We start from the raw sequence: 16033 nt of genomic DNA, 5'->3' as shown, positions 1-16033 counted from the left end.
CCATGGTCCATTTTTAAATTTTGTCATTTGTCCTAGTAATGTCCTTTATAGCAACTCCCTTTTTCTTGGTGCAGGACCGTATGTTATATATATTTAGTTGTAACAGATAATTACATGCGTCTTTTTTACTCTAGAAGAGTTCCTTGGCCTTTCATTGCCTTGGCATTTTTGAAGAATACAGGCCAAGTATTTTGTAGGATGTTTTTCAATTCGGATTAAAGGCTGAATGGTTCCACATGACTAGATTAGAGTTCTGCACATTGGGCAGGAACATCACAGAAATGATGTCAGTTGGTCTCATTAATGCTAAAGTCAAGTCTGATCCTTTAGTTGTTGATGTTTGCCAGGTTTTTCCATTTTAACTCTTTATTTATGAATTTGGAAACGGGGAGGCAGTCAGACAGACTCCCGCACGTGCCTGACCGGGATCCACCCAGCATGCCCACCAGGGGGCGATGCTCTGCCCATCTGGGGTGTCACTCTGTTGCAACCAGAGCCATTCAAGCGCGTGAGGCAGAGGCCACGGAGCCATCCTCAGCGCCTGGGCCATCCCTGCGCCAATGGAGCCTTGGCTGTGGGAGGGAAAGAGAAAGACAGAGAGGAAGGAGAAAGGGAGGGGTGGAGAAGCAGATGGGCGCTTCTCCTGTGTGCCCTGGCTGGGAGTCGAACCCAGGACTCCCGCACACCAGGCCGACACTCTACCACTGAGCCAACAGGCCAGGGCCTAGGTTTCTCCATTTTAAATTTACTATTTTCCACTTGGTAATTAACAAATAATCTGTGGGGAGATACTTTGAGATCATGTACATTATTTTACTCCTCATCCAATGTGATTGTCTAATTCTGTAATTTCTTCTACATTTATTGGTTGGCATTCTACTTCTAAAGAAAAGTATCTTTACTACCTGACCAGGTGCTAGCACAGCAGATAAAGCATTGACTTGGGCACGGGCTCATCTGGTTTGAGCAAAAAGCCCACCAAAAAAAAAAAAAAAGGCCCGGTCAGGCGCATGCAGGAGTCTGTCTGACTGCCTCTCCATTTCCAACTTCAGAAAAATAAAAAAATTAAAAATAAAAAGCATCGACTTGGGACACTGAGGACCCAGGTTCAAAAACCCAAGGTCATTGGCTTGAAGTGGGCTCATCCAACTTGAGTGCAGGCTCACCAACTTGAGTGTGAGGTTGCCGGCTTGAGCGTGGGATTATAAACATGACCCCATGGTCACTGGCTTGAAGCCCAAGGTCGCTGGCTTAAGCAAGGGGTCAGTGGCTCAAATGGAGCCCCCAGTCAAGGCACATATGAGAAGAAACCAATGAACAACTAAAGTGCCACAACTATGAGTTGATGCTGCTTATCTCTCTCCCTTCCTGTCTGTCCCTCCCTCTCTCTTTCGCTTGCTTAAAAAAAAGAAATACCTATTTTCTCTATTTTATTTATTTATTTTTTTTACAGTGACAAAGAGAGTCAGAGAGAGGGATAGGTAGGGATAGACAGGAACAGAGAGAGATGAGAAGCATCAATCATTAGTTTTTTTCATTGCTAAACCTTAGTTGTTCATTGATTGCTTTCTCATATGTGTCTTGACCGTGGGGCTACAGCAGACCAAGTAACCCCTTGCTTGAGCCAGTGACCTTGGATCCAAGCTGGTGAGCTTTGCTCAAACCAGATGAGCCAGTGCTCAAGCTGGCGACCTGGGGGTCTCGAACCTGGGTCCTCCGCATTCCAACCTGGGTCTGACACTCTATCCACTGCGCCACCGCCTGGTCAGGCCATTTTCCCTTTTTATTAACGTGCATGTTTATCAATATGTATGAATGGATTCTATTTTACTCAAAGCTGCAAGTCATTGTTTTGGGGTTTTTTTAGATTTTATTCATTTTAGAGAGAGGAGAAAGAGAGAGAGAAGGGGGAGAGGAATAGGAAGCATCAACTCCTGTATGTGCCTTGATCAGGCAAACCCAGGATTTTGAACTGGTGACCTCAGTGTTCCAGGTCAACACTATCCATTGCACCACCACTGGTCAGGCTGTTTTTATTTTTAATCCATCCCAGATTTCTAGCAGGCTCCTGTATCTTTTTAACATGTTCCCTTCATTTCTTGAAAATTCTTTTTCCAAGTGAGAGGAGGGGAGATAGAGAGACAGTCACGTGCACCCTGACAAGGATCCACCCAGCGATCCCTGTGTGGGGTCCATGCTCTGCCATCTGGGGCCATGCTCTCAACCAAGCTATTTTTAGTACCTGAGGTACAGAGGCTCCATGCAGCCATCCCCAGTGCCTGGGCCAATGTGCTCAAACCAAATGAGCCATAGACGCAGGAGGGGGAGAGAGCAGGAGAGAGAGAAGAGGGAGGGTGAAGGGTGGATAAGCAGATGGATGTTTCTCCTGTGTGTCCTGACTGGGAATCAAATCTGGGACAGCCACACACTGGGCCGATGCTCTACCGCTGAGTGAACTAGCCAGGGCTTCCTAACTTTTTTTAAAAAATTTTTTATTCATTGAGTTTTAGAGAAAGAAGAAGGGAGAGAGACAAAGAAACATTAACCTGCTATTCCACTCATTCATGCTGTCATTGGTTGTTTCTTGAATGTCCCCGACTGGGGGTCAAACCTGCGAGCTTGCATGCTCCAACCAGCCAAGCTACCCAGCCAGGGCCAATTTTTTTTTTTTAACACTTTCTTTTCTGGCTTAACAAGATGTTTCAAACTTATCTTGTATCTTCTCTGCCCCAGCTCTGGAATCAGCCATTTCACTAGGGAATCTTGAGTCCTTATTTAATTTTTTGAAAAAGTAATTTGAGAGAAACATTTATTTGTTGTTCTATTATTTATGTATTCAGTGGTTAATTCTATGTGCCCTGACCGGTGATAGAACCCACTTCCTTGGCATATCAGGATGATGCTGTAACCAGTGGAGGTACCCAGCCAAGGCTTCCGTTCTTTTAATGGGTAATTTTATTTAGAAACCAAGATCTAGTCTGACTGATGGTGGTGCAGTGGATAGAGCATCGACCCGGAATGCTGAGATTCCCAGTTTAAAACCCTAAAGTCACCAGCTTGAGTGCGGGATCGTTGACACAATCCCAAGTTTATTGGCTTGAGCCCAAAGGTTGCTGGCTTGAAGCCCAAGGTCACTGGCTAGAGCCCCAGGTTGCTGGCTTGAGCAAGGGGTCACTGGCTCAGCTGGAGCCCCCCAGTCAAGGCATGTATGAGAAGCAATCAATGAACAACTAAAGTGACGCAACTACAAGTTGATGCTTCTCATTCTCTCCCCCCACCCCACTAAAATAGATGAAAAAAAAATAAAGAAACCAAAATATGGGTGCTGAGTGCGCTGATTGCTACTGGAGTGTCATTGCTTCTAGGTGTGGCTGAGAGAGAGAGGAAGTAAATATAAATCTATATGGAAATGTTGAGAGAGGCCCTGGCCCCTTAGCTCAGTTGATTAGAGCATCATCCCAAAATGCCAGGGTCATGGGTTCATCTCTGATCAGGGCACATACAAGAAGCTGCCAATGAATGCACAGCTAAGTGGAACAATAAATGAATGCTCTCTCTTTCTTCCTTTCTCTGTTTCTCTAGAATCAATAAAAAAAATATCGAAAGAGATAACCTAAAGAATTAGATATTGCCTGACCAGGCGGTGGCTTAGTGGATAGAGCGTTGGACTGGGATGCAGAAGACCCAGGTTCGAGACCCCGAGGTCGCCAACTTGAGTGTGGGCTCATCTGGTTTGAGCAAAAAGCTCACCAGCTTGAACCCAAGGTCACTGGCTTGAGCAAGGAGTTACTCGGTCTGCTGAAGGCCCGCGGTCAAGACAACATATGAGAAAGCAATCAATGAACAACTAAGGTGTTGCAACGCGCAATGAAAAACTAATGATTGAGGCTTCTCATCTCTCCGTTCCTGTCTGTCTGTCCCTGTCTATCCCTCTCTGACTCTCTCTCTGTCTCTGTAAAAAAAAAAAGAAAAAGAAAAAAGAAGAGTTAGATATTAAAAATTATGAATTCAGACTGATGATTCTAGTCTAGGCCATAGGGCTTATTCTAGTTTTCTCCCTTTTCCACATTTGTAACTCTCTTCTCCAAAGACACTTAATTTTATTTTATTTATTTTATTTTTTTGTATTTTTCTGAAGCTGGAAACGGGGAGAGACAGACAGACTCCCGCATGTGCCCGACCGGGATCCACCCAGCACGCCCACCAGGGGGCGATGCTCTGCCCCTCTGGGGGGTCGCTTTGCTGCGACCAGAGCCACTCTAGCGCCTGGGGCAGAGGCCAAGGAGCCAGCCCCAGCGCCCCCCCAGCGCCCGGAGCCTTCTTTGCTCCAATGGAGCCTCGCTGCGGGAGGGGAAGAGAGAGACAGAGAGGAGGGGGAGGGTGGAGAAGCAGATGGGTGCTTCTCCTGTGTGCCCTGGCCGGAAATCGAACCTGGGACCTCTGCACGCCAGGCCGACGCTCTACCACTGAGCCAACCGGCCAGGGCCGACACTTAATTTTAAAACTCTTTCTTTGCTCTGTTATGATTTATGTTCCATCCATTGATTGTCTTAATATAAGTCTGTTTTTATTTCCTTGGGTGGGGCTGTCCTCTGGTTTCAGAACTTCCTCCTCAGCCCCCTGCGTCCTGAGGCTGACAGCCAGATGTCTGCAGAGCTGTGCACTTCTGTGCAGCTGTAGACATGGAAATCAAGGAAGCCAGTTGGGGTATGAGTATGAGTCAGAGACCTGTACACTGAATAGTGGTACAAAAGAAGGAGTTATCTCACTGGGGACTTAGGAAGAAGAGATTTGTAGAGAAGGGGATGCTTGAACTGTGCCTTAAAGGTGAAGAGGTGGCCTGGCCAGGCGGTGGAGCCGTAGTTGGAGTGTTGGACTGGGATGCAGAGGACCCAGGTTCAAAACCCCAAGGTCGCCAGCTTGAGTGCAGGGTCACTGGCTTGAGTGTGAGATCACAGACATGACCCCATGGTCGCTGGCTTGAGCCCAAAGGTCGCTGGCTTAAGCAAGGGGTCACTTGCTCTGCTGTAGCCCCTTGGTCAAGGCACATATGAAAAAGCAATCAACAATTAAGGAGCCGCAACGAATTGATGCTTCTCATCTCTCTTCCTTCTTGTCTATCTGTCCCTATCTGTCCCTCTCTCTGTCTCTGTCAAAAAAGAAAAAAAAAGGTGAAGAGGTGTTTGTTTCTTCTACTGGGACCACTTTGCCTTCCTGGTCCTGGCAGCAGGAGGTAGCACATCTAGGGAAATAGAAGTGGCGCAGGGTGGCCAGTCAGGTCACTGCGTGGCCCACCGAGAGGGGTAAGCAGGAGCCAGGTCACACACACACTGCCTGGTGTGACTTTTGAACATTACCCTGGAAGTGTGGGGAGCTACTGAAGTGACTTAAGCAGGAAGTAACGTGGTCATGTATGATTTAGACATATCAGAAGGTCTAAGACGGACGAGGAGAGCAGTGAGACTCATCCCAGCCAGCTGGGAGGTGGAGAGCGCAGTGGTAATAGGGCTGGCTGGTGCTCAGGGGAGAGGTTCAGGAAGTAGAGATGGAACCACTGGGATCTGGTCTCCTAAGGGAGGAGAAAGTGCAAACTAGCATGACCCACAGGGGCAGGTTTCTGGCTTGGATTTCAGGGTAGACTGAAGCCCTTCAAGACACAGGTAACACAGGAGGCCAAATGCTGAGAGGTGGGAGATACAGAGTGAAAGAAGGCTTTATTTTTTATTTAAAGGTGGGTCAGACTTGACATGTTAATAAAATTCAGAGGAGAGAAGGGAATAGCCATCAACGCCATGAGTGGGAACAAATGCACAGAGTAGGGAACAGGAAAGAGATGAGGGGCGGAGAGGAATGCTCTCCTGCTCTTAATCGTCCTCAGGACCCTTGTGTACCTATTTTGAGTTATGTGGTTTAGAGAAGAGGTATGGAGATGAAGCTACACTTCTGCTTCCCCGAAGAATCTCTGGGCGCTGAGTCCTGAAGATGAGGACTCAGAGCTGGAAGAACCCCAACATTCAGGACTACTCTCCACAGTGACAGAATAAATATGACTATGCAAAGATGCCCATAGCATTGTTTACAGTTGTAAAAATTGGAACAAGTCTAAATGTATGGCACGGAGGGAGTAAATGAATTATGGTACATAATACAACTGGATATTATAGTCATTGGAAATGATTTACAACTATAGTCATTGACAATGAAAGATACTTTTGAGTGAAAAAAGTAGCTTATAGAATTGCATATAGCCTGACCAAGCGGTGGCACAGTGGATAGAGTGTCGGACTGAGATGCAGAGGACCCAGATTCGAGACCCCAAAGTCACCAGCTTGAGCACAGGCTCATCTGGTTTGAGCAAAAGCTCACCAGCTTGAGCCCAAGATTGCTAACTCAAGCAAGGGGTCACTCGGTCTGCTGTAGCCCTTCCCCCATCAAGGCACATATGAGAAAGCAATCAATGAACAACTAAGGTGCCGCAAAAAAGAATTGATGATTCTCATCTCTCTCCCTTCCTGGCTGGCTGTCCCTATCCTTCTGTCTGACACAAAAAATAAAATAAAATAAATTGCATGTATGATACTGTCCAAATTTATATAAAATTATATATATATATATATGAAAGATGTTGATTGAATTGTTAATTATGCTTGCTTCTAAGGATAGAATTTTGCATGATTTAACATTTTTATACCATTTTATGTTGCTTGTAATTTCTCTATTTTATAATCATAAAAATTAAATAAAGCTATTTTTATTATGGGAAAATAATGCAGTGCATCTTTTGAGGCCTCCTTTCTAAGTTTCTTTTTTTTTAATAATTTTATTTTTTTAATGGGGCGACATCAATAAATCAGGATACATATATTCAAAGATAACATGTCCAGGTTATCTTGTCATTCAATTATGTTGCATACCCATCACCCAAAGTCAGATTGTCCTCTGTCACCTTCTATCTAGTTTTCTTTGTGCCCCTCCCCCTCCCCCTTTCTCTCTCCCTCTTCCCCCCTCCCCCCCGTAACCACCACACTCTTATCAATGTCTCTTAGTCTCACTTTTATGTCCCACCTACATATGGAATAATGCAGTTCCTGTTTTTTTTTCTGATTTACTTATTTCATCTAAGTTTATTCTCAGGGAAGCTTTCTTTGATTCACTTTTCATCCTACCCCAAGGCTGGAATGGGGCCAACCTCCTTATAGCTCTTGGCGAGGAGCTGTGTCTGTCTTCCACTTCAACCTTTGCTCTTCCCCACACTTGTGCAATGTGATGTCCTCGATGAACCTCCTGGGTGCTGAACTCCTTATATCAGGGACTACCTGGTAGTTCTTACCCTTGTGGGTGCCTTCACCCCACCGCCAAAGGCAGCCTTTGAAGGCAATGGCTACCTTAGGCTCTGGTAGTTGTTTTATGAGCCTAGGGGCCTTAATCTTGGGTTTTTTTTTAAGAGATTCAGAAATCAGGCCTGATTTGGGTTTCAGTAGGCCTTGCTATGGTTGGCAGGATCCGTGCTCAGGTGCCCTAGGTGGGGCCTGAAGTCTGGGAGGTGACAGCCACCTGCCCCAGGGCTTGCTTCTTTTTGGGCGTGCCGCTCCCCCCCCTCAGGGAAATGAATGCCCCTCTGGTTGTGATGACCAGACCTTTGGGGCAGAAAGCCCCTCCCCCACAAGACTGTTCAGAGGAAGCCACTGCTCACATGCAGAGGGTGTACTTTGTCTGGGTCCACAAAAACCCTCTTCAATCTAAGATAGGCCCTTTCTCTAAAGGGATGTGACAATTGTTTCCAAATGACTGTCTCCTCCTAGCTTCAGAGCTCTCAGCTTCCTCTTCCGTTCTGAGTGACAGCAGTAATGACCAAGGGGCCCAACCAGCAGTTCACTTCATGAGAACATCAGCAGCAGAACATTATGAGGCCTGGCAGCCAGGAAGGTGTGCAGGGTGGTATGCAGAATGCCCCGATGTTCCCTTCCCACCCGGAGCCTAGTAGTAAAAGCTGCCCTGTGTCAAACATCTACTCGGTACCTATGTGCTCTGCCAGGTGGGCGTCATCATCTCCATTCAAAGACTGAGGCCCCGAGACCTGAAGAAGCTTGCCCGAGGTCACGCCCCAGGCTGATCTGCACCCAATCTGCTTGGCAGCTTGTCTTCTATACCATATCCCACAGGGTCCATAGGAAGGGACAAGAGGAACCCGGCCATCAACCCTCTAAATTGTTTTCTTATAGACCTTAATAAATCCGTAGGTTAGCCCTGGCCGGTTGGCTTAGCGGTAGAGCGTCGGCCTGGCGTGTGGGGGACCCGGGTTCGATTCCTGGCCAGGGCACACAGGAGAAGCGCCCATTTGCTTCTCCACCCCCCACCCCTCCTTCCCCTCTGTCTCTCTCTTCCCCTCCCGGAGCCAAGGCTCCATTGGAGCAAAGATGGCCCGGGTGCTGGGGATGGCTCCTTGGCCTCTGCCCCAGGCTAGAGTGGCTCTGGTCGCGGCAGAGCGACGCCCCGGAGGAGCACAGCATCGCCCCCTGGTGGGCAGAGCGTCGCTCCTGGTGGGCGAGCCGGGTGGATCCTGGTCGGGCGCATGCGGGAGTCTGTCTCTCCCTGTTTCCAGCTTATTAAAAAATAATAATAAATAAATAAATAAAAATCCGTAGGTTAGGACTGTTAAGGGTGTTACCCACCTGACCTTGCAGGCATCTGAGCTCTTCTGACACCTGTGAGATACTCCCTCCTAGACATCCAGTGTGTGGCCCAGGAGCAGACGCTGGAAGACAGAGCAGCAGTGGGTGAGTAGCTGGGATCATTAACAGCAGAGGAAAAACACTCCTCTTGCCAAGAAATCTCAGAGCACCTAGGGCTAGGGTGGGAGACTAGGGCACTTCCATTCTGGACTTTGAGGCTAAGGGCTGGAGCTCCTCCTGGCCACTGGCCTGGCTTTCCTGTCACCCTCAGGTCTTCAGTCCCACAAATCTCTTCACAGTAAACCCTCCTGACTTGAGGGTGACATGCATCTTTTTTCCTTGAACCCCAGTGCATTGCTCCTTGAACCCTAGGAGGGGCTGATCGGTTGGTCCACTGACATATTCCAAGGGGTGCTCAGAGTTTTTGTAACCCCAGAACCCCACCCCCTGCCCCAGAAGCTGTACTGCTTTGGATGTCAGGTGGCCGGGGTCACTGCCAGCTCCCCTGCTCCAGTCCTAGCTCATGTCGTCTGAAGCAGCTGAGCTGCCTCTGTAGCCTGGGAAGGGGCATGTGACTCCTGGGAGGAACCCTGCTGGCTGAAGCCCAGGGGCTGGAGCCTACCTGGCCCTGAGAGGAAGGCCACCAGCCTACCCTGAGCCCAACTTCGCTTTCATGGTTGGGCTCAGGCAGGACATGTCTGTCAGAGGTGCCTCTCCAGGGCCCACTTCACCTCACACTTCAGTTTCCTCATTTATAAAATAAAGAATTTAGACTAGCTCAATAATTTAATATGTTTCAGCAGCAGAACATTTTTTTTTTTTTGTATTTTTCTGAAGTTGGAAACGGGGAGGCAGTCAGACAGACTCCCGCATGCGCCCGACCGGGATCCACCTGGCACGCCCACCAGGGGCGACGCTCTGCCCACCAGGGGGCGATGCTCTGTTGCAACCAGAGGCACTCTAGCGCCTGGGGCAGAGGCCAAGGAGACATCCTCAGCGCCCGGGCCAACTTTGCTCCAATGGAGCCTCGGCTGCGGGAGGGGAAGAGAGAGACAGAGAGGAAGGAGAGGGGGAGGGGTGGAGAAGCAGATGGGCGCTTCTCCTGTGTGCCCTGGCCGGGAATCGAACCCGGGACTCCTGCATGCCAGGCCGACGCACTATCGCTGAGCCAACTGGCCAGGGAGCAGAACTATTTTTTAGACATCTACACTAAATTACAGTATTAAAAACAAAAACATTCTTTACTGTATTATATTTCTTTTACAGAGACAGAGTCAGAGAGAGGGAAACACATGAAAGGAGAGAGATGAGAAGCATCAATTCTTCGTTGCAGGACCTTAGTTGTTCATTGATTGCTTTCTCATATGTGCCTTGATCTGGGGGGGGCTACAGTAGAGCAAGTGACCCCTTGCTCAAGCCAGCAACCTTGAGTCAAGCCAGCGAGCTTTGGGCTCTAGCCAGAGACCCCACACTCAAGCTGGTGAGCCCCCGCTTAAGCCGATGAGCCTGTGCTCAAGCCGGCGACATCGGGGTTTCGAACCTGGGTCTTCTGTGTCCCAGTCCGACACTCTATCCAGTGCGCCACTGCCTGATCAGGCTCTTTTTTTTTTTTTAATTTTATTTATTTTTTTTACAGAGACAGAGAGTCAGAGAGAGGGATAGACAGGGACAGACAGACAGGAACGGAGATGAGATGAGAAGCATCAATCATCAACTTTTCATTGCGCGTTGCGATACCTTAGTTGTTCATTGATTGCTTTCTCATATGTGCCTTGACCGTGGGCCTTCAGCAGACCAAGTAACCCCTTGCTCAAGCCAGCAACCCTGAGTCCAAGCTGGTGAGCTTTTGCTCAAACCAGATGAGCCCGCGCTCAAGCTGGTGACCTCGGGGTCTCGAACCTGGGTCCTTCCACATCCCAGTCCAATGCTCTATCCACTGCGCCACTGCCTGGTCAGGCTCTTTTATTATTATATCAAACTTAAAAGTGTACTATATTTAAAAGGCAAGCAGTAAATATTCTGAGGCTGTTAGAATGAACAGGATAGTTGCTAATTTACACCAATCTCTGCTTCCAATTTATTCTTTTACCTTATTTTGGTTGCATAATATTGAGAAAATCAGGAAAATCCTGATCACGGACTTAGTAGTTAAAATAATTAGATTTTTTTTTTAAGTAGCCTTGCAATTTCAGGATACTGAAAGAGGAATAGTAGTTTTTTTTTTATTGTTTCAAGTTGAATCAGTGACAGTATATAGGATGAATCATATAATTGTCAATATCTCACAGTTCTGGCCTATAAAACAGCAAATTCATATAATTCAGTCAAATAATAACATGCATTTACTGTTTGCCAAGCCCCACGCTTAACACTTGAAAAGCATGATGTCAGTGAATCCACACAGCTCTGCCTATACAGATAAGGACCCTGACGCATAGGGAGTTGTCCAAGCTTGCTCAGGTGACCATAGCCGGCCTGGGTGGAGCAGTCCAGGCCCAGCCTTATTTAAGCAGCCCCTGGGTGCTGGGTCCCCTCTGGGCCAGTCTGCCTCTGGCCATGTGCCTCTGGCCACCTGCCTAGAGAAAAGAATCCAGCCTCTGTGCCCAGCAGCGCCTGCAGCCCAAGGCCCAGGAGCTGTTTGTTTTCTTAACAGAATTAGCCAAACTTCCCTACCAGAGTCGCAGCCCAGCAAAAGTAGTGCCAGTGAAAGGGACTCTGTGTGATGCGATAGGAGGGCGAGAGCCCCAGCTGGGTCCAGGAACAGAGATCTATCCCACCTTTGACCCAACCTGCCCCCCCCACACACACTTAGGGGCCTGTTGAGGGCAACACTCTTCCTCCTGCTCTCTGCTTGGCCTTGATCCTCATCTCCAGGCTCCAAGTCTGCATAGTCTGCATAGTGGGGCAAGAGTGGCCCCGCTCCTTGACAGGGCTGCTGTGGGAGTTGAGGCCAGTGTCTACAATGTGGTCCCCAACCAGAACAGACAGCATCGCCAGGGCACTTGTGAGGTTCCATGCCAGGCCTACTCATTCAGAAAACAGGTCAGGGCCCTCTGACATCTGACAGACCACAGTGTTGATGATGATGCTTGTTGAAGTCGGAGAACCACTGCTCTATTATCTGATCTGGAAATACTCTGGCCAAGAAGATGTAACCAACCAGTACTTTTAACCAACTTTCACCCAGAAACTTGGATATTAAATTCATGTGTTAAAAAATGACAGCGCCTGACCGAGCGGTGGCGCAGTGGATAGAGCATCGGACTGGGATGCGGAAGACCGAGGTTCGAGACCCCGAGGTTGCCAGCTTGAGCGAGGGTTCATCTGGTTTGAGCAAAGCTCACCAGCTTGGACCCAAGGTCGCTGGCTCGAGCAAGGGGCCACTCAGTCTGCTGAAGGCCCACGGTCAAGGCATGTATGAGAAAGCAATCAATGAAAAATTAAGGTGTTGCAACGTGCAAAGAAAAACTAATGATTGATGCTTCTCATCTCTCCATTTCCTGTCTGTCTGTCCCTGTCTATCCCTCTCTCTGACTCTCTCTTTGCCTCTGTAAAAAAAAAAAAAAAAAAAATAGAGCCTGACCAGGCAGTGGCGCAGTGGATAGAGCGTCGAACTGGGATGCGGAATGACCCAGGTTTGAGACCCCAAGGTCGCCAGCTTGAGCGCGGGCTCATCTGGTTTGAGCAGAAGCTCACCAGCTTGGACCCAAGGTTGCTGGCTCGAGCAAGGGTTACTCAGTCTGCTGAAGGCCCACAGTCAAGGCACGTATGAGAAAGCAATCAATGAACTAAGGTGTCACAACGAAAAACTGATGATTGATGCTTCTCATCTCTCTCCGTTCCTGTCTGTCTGTCCCTATCTATCCCTCTCTCCAACTCTCTGTCCCTGGCAGGAAAAAAATGATAGTGAAAAGACAAGGATTGTTCAGTATAACAACTCTTTCTAAAAATGGAAGTCACTTTAAAGGGTCCCCACCCATCATACAGAGTCTGGAACTCAGCTCAGTGTTCATATACTGAGCTGGCCAATGCTTGATGTATACAGAAAACAAACTTTTCCTTTGATTGTAATATTTACTTTGGGGTTTATATCATCTCCTTTCAGGAAAGTATTTCCTATAACTTGTCTTCTCTCCCAGACACACCTTAAATGGATCTGGTTTTTCCTCATTCATCTTTACTGGAGCGCCATGGAATGCTATGGAATTTTACAAATCAGTCATATCAAATCTCTCTGTGTAAGCCCTGGCTGGTTTGCTTAGTGGTGGAACATTCGCCCAGTGTACATCCCAGATTTTTTGTTGTTGTTTTGTTTTTTGGGTTTTTTTTTTTTTACAGAGACAGAGAAAGAGTCAGAGTGAGGGATAGACAGGGACAGACAGGAATGGAGAGATGAGAAGCATCAATCATTAGTTTTTCGTTGCGCATTGCAACACCTTAGTTGTTCATTGATTGCTTTCTCATATGTGCCTTGACCATGGGCCTTCAGCAGACCGAGTAAGCCTTGCTTGAGCCAGCAACCTTGGGTCCAAGCTGGTGAATTTTTGCTCAAACCAGATGAGCCCCCGCTCAAGCTGGCGACCTCGGGGTCTCGAACCTGGGTCTTCCGCATCCCAGTCTGATGCTCTATCCACTGTGCCACCGCCTGGTCAGGCTACATCCCGGATTTGATTCCTGGTCAGGGCACACAGAAGAAGTAACCATCTGCTTTTCCCTCCCACCCCCTTTTTCTCTCTCTCTTCCTCTCTTACAGTCACAGCTCGATTAGTTCAAGCACATCGTCCCAGGTGCTTAGGATGGCTTCATGAAGCCTCTGCCTCAGGCACTAAAAATAGTTCAGTTGTGAGCATGGCCCAAGATAGGCAGAGCATCAGCCCAAGACAGGAGTTGCAAGGTGAATCCTGGTCAGGGCGCATATGGGAATCTATCTCCCCTCCTCTCACTTAGAAAAGAAAAGAAGAAACTCCCTGTGTAACTAGTGATGAATATCCATTGAGTTGAGGCTTCTCAGAAATACTGGGAAACTAAGCAAATATCAAGGTGGACAACAATGTGAAGAGAAAGAGAGAGAGTGGGAGGAAGAGAGAGAGAGTGGGATAGAGAGAAAGAGAGAAGTCTAAGTCTGAAGGTGTAAAGAGCATTCCTGTTGTTACCCCATGCTCACCTTCCTCTGAACCCTTTGGCAAGCCCTTCTTCCTTCCTACCTCTATCTCAGGCCTCTCCCTGCCCCTGCCCTTCCCCAACACCCCTCTCCCCCATTCATATAGTCTTTCTGTTAACAAATGTTTTTTGAGTGTCTACTACATGCTTGGCATCATGCTGGCAAACACTGACAAGACAGACTAGGTCCCTGGCCTGATTACACTCAGAGTCTGGGGCAGAGTCTAGGAAATCAGGAAGACACAAAATAAACAGTAGCCACATTTTGGAATGACTGCATAGACAAGGTGATATGATAAAGTGATCAGGAAGGACGGCCTCTTTGAGGAAGTTTTAAGAAAACCCATCAGGTAAAGAGTTAAAGAAAAGTGTTCCAGGGAGAGGAATCAGCAGGTACAAAGGCCCTGAGGCAGGAAAGAGCTCATTAGGTTTGAACAATTGGAAGGTCACTATCTGGAGCCTGGTGCAAGGAAGACAGGAGCAGAGGAGAGAACAGGCTGGATTAGGTCTTTTATAGCTCTGGAGATTGTGGTGGGAGGAGACTGGGTTTGTTCTACGTGCAGTGGGAAGCCTTTGGAATGTTTTAAGCAGATGCCTTGAGGACAATTTGTGCCTCTAGGTAAATGGACTTTGGGGGAGGCACAGAAAACAGGGATATCCATTTGGAGACAGCCGTTTTCTAGGTGGTAGAAATAGAGGCAGAGGGGCAAACAGTCATTAGGATAGATGACTAAGAAGTTTAGAGTTCTGGGGTCCAAGGAGAATCCTCCTGGGCAGTAGGAAAAGCCGAGAAGGGTCCCTGAATGATGGGGGCCCTAGTGTAAGGAAGGAAATGAAACTCTAGCACTTCTCCTCAAGGTGGGTCATTTCCCTTCCAGACAGTTTCACCTTCCTGATTCTAGGGCCCCTGTGAGGATAGAATTTGGGGGAAGAAAGTGTGAGACATAGTATGGGTGAGACTTGCTTTTTCCCTTTTGAGGTCTTCTCAGCTTCTGTTGGGGGCAGAGCTGAAAACAGAGGGTTTCTGCTCCAGCTCAGAAGTACCTCTGCACTAGCAGGGCATGGAGTGAGTCAGTGGTCTGCAACCTCACCCCCCAAACCAGGTACTCTGCTTCCTGCTTCCCACCATGAGGCCTCCCACTAGGTGTGCGTTCTTGCAGGCAGGGCCTTTCCTCTCCCCATCACCCACCCCAGTCTTTGTAGGGGAGTCAGTGGAGTAGACTCTGCTGAATAGAACAGCTCCCTTTTGGCTGAGGGGTAGGAGCCAAGAGGTAGGAGCAGAGACCCTTTCTCGCACAGGAGGTGAGAGTTATAGATTAAATTCTGTCACATACCCAGGAAGACCCTGCCAGAGGGGTGGGCAAGAGCAGCCTAGTGCCACCTTCTACAGTCCCTTTTCTCCATCTGTTGCCTTGAACACCAACGCCACCCATCTCTGCCTCCAGGACAAGCCTGTAAGCTGCCATTTTCTTAACACACCCACTCTGCTGAGGGATTGTAAAGCCAGTAGTCATGGCTACTATCACAGCAGCCCTGGCCCATGCAGGTTCGCATTGGATTCGGACAGTCGGTAAAGAAACAACGGAGCCAAAAACTGGTGGGCCATAGTTTTTAATTCTAGCTTGTACATGGCGGGCAAGCAAAAACACACACTGGGCTCCAAAATCCACTCACATTCAGTGCTCACAAAGCTACTGACTTATCCGAGTTTCCTAGAATCAAAGGTTTCTAGCTCACCAGACTTTATTCACCTCTGTTCCCCATCTCCTTCCTTCTCCCTGCACAAACTCTGCACTAACTGGCTTCTCACTCAACACTCTGCCATCTTGGCTGCTTCTTCTGGCCTCCTTCACGTGGTCTTTCTCTGCTCTCTGCTGTGATCTCTCTGCTCTCTCATGCTAATCATCCCAGGAACCAAGAGAGAGCAAGCTTTCGTTCTGCCCCTATTTTATAGTGTAGAAATCCAAACCTTTAATCCAATATACAAAATAGGGAAGTCTCTAATACAGTCACTTTCTGAGGCATGATTAGATTGTACCACCCCACAAAGGGGGGGAAAGGCTAAGTCCTAAAACCAAGCCCCAGGCTAAAAGGATCTTGCCTGCCCACAGCCCGCCCCCAACACACATTAATATCACCTGGGAGACGGCTTCCACGTGGGCAGCACCATCTTTAACAAAGTGAGCATAATATATTTTATC

At 48.1% G+C, this 16033-nt stretch overlaps 1 long non-coding RNA gene across 2 annotated transcripts in view; it reads right to left on the bottom strand.

Annotated features, from left to right (window-relative positions):
- LOC136334155 (uncharacterized) overlaps positions 1–16033 on the bottom strand; it is a 28300-nt gene that overhangs the window by 11377 nt on the left and 890 nt on the right. For both annotated transcript variants that reach the window (XR_010731123.1, XR_010731122.1), the window contains exon 2: positions 8673–8755. This is a non-coding gene — a long non-coding RNA (uncharacterized lncRNA). The remainder of the gene's footprint in view (positions 1–8672; positions 8756–16033) is intronic.

This window comes from Saccopteryx bilineata, chromosome 4, assembly GCF_036850765.1.
Source record: "Saccopteryx bilineata isolate mSacBil1 chromosome 4, mSacBil1_pri_phased_curated, whole genome shotgun sequence".
Lineage (NCBI taxonomy): Eukaryota > Metazoa > Chordata > Mammalia > Chiroptera > Emballonuridae > Saccopteryx > Saccopteryx bilineata.
Note: the sequence above shows the minus strand (reverse complement) of the source record. Positions and strands in the feature narration are given on the sequence as shown.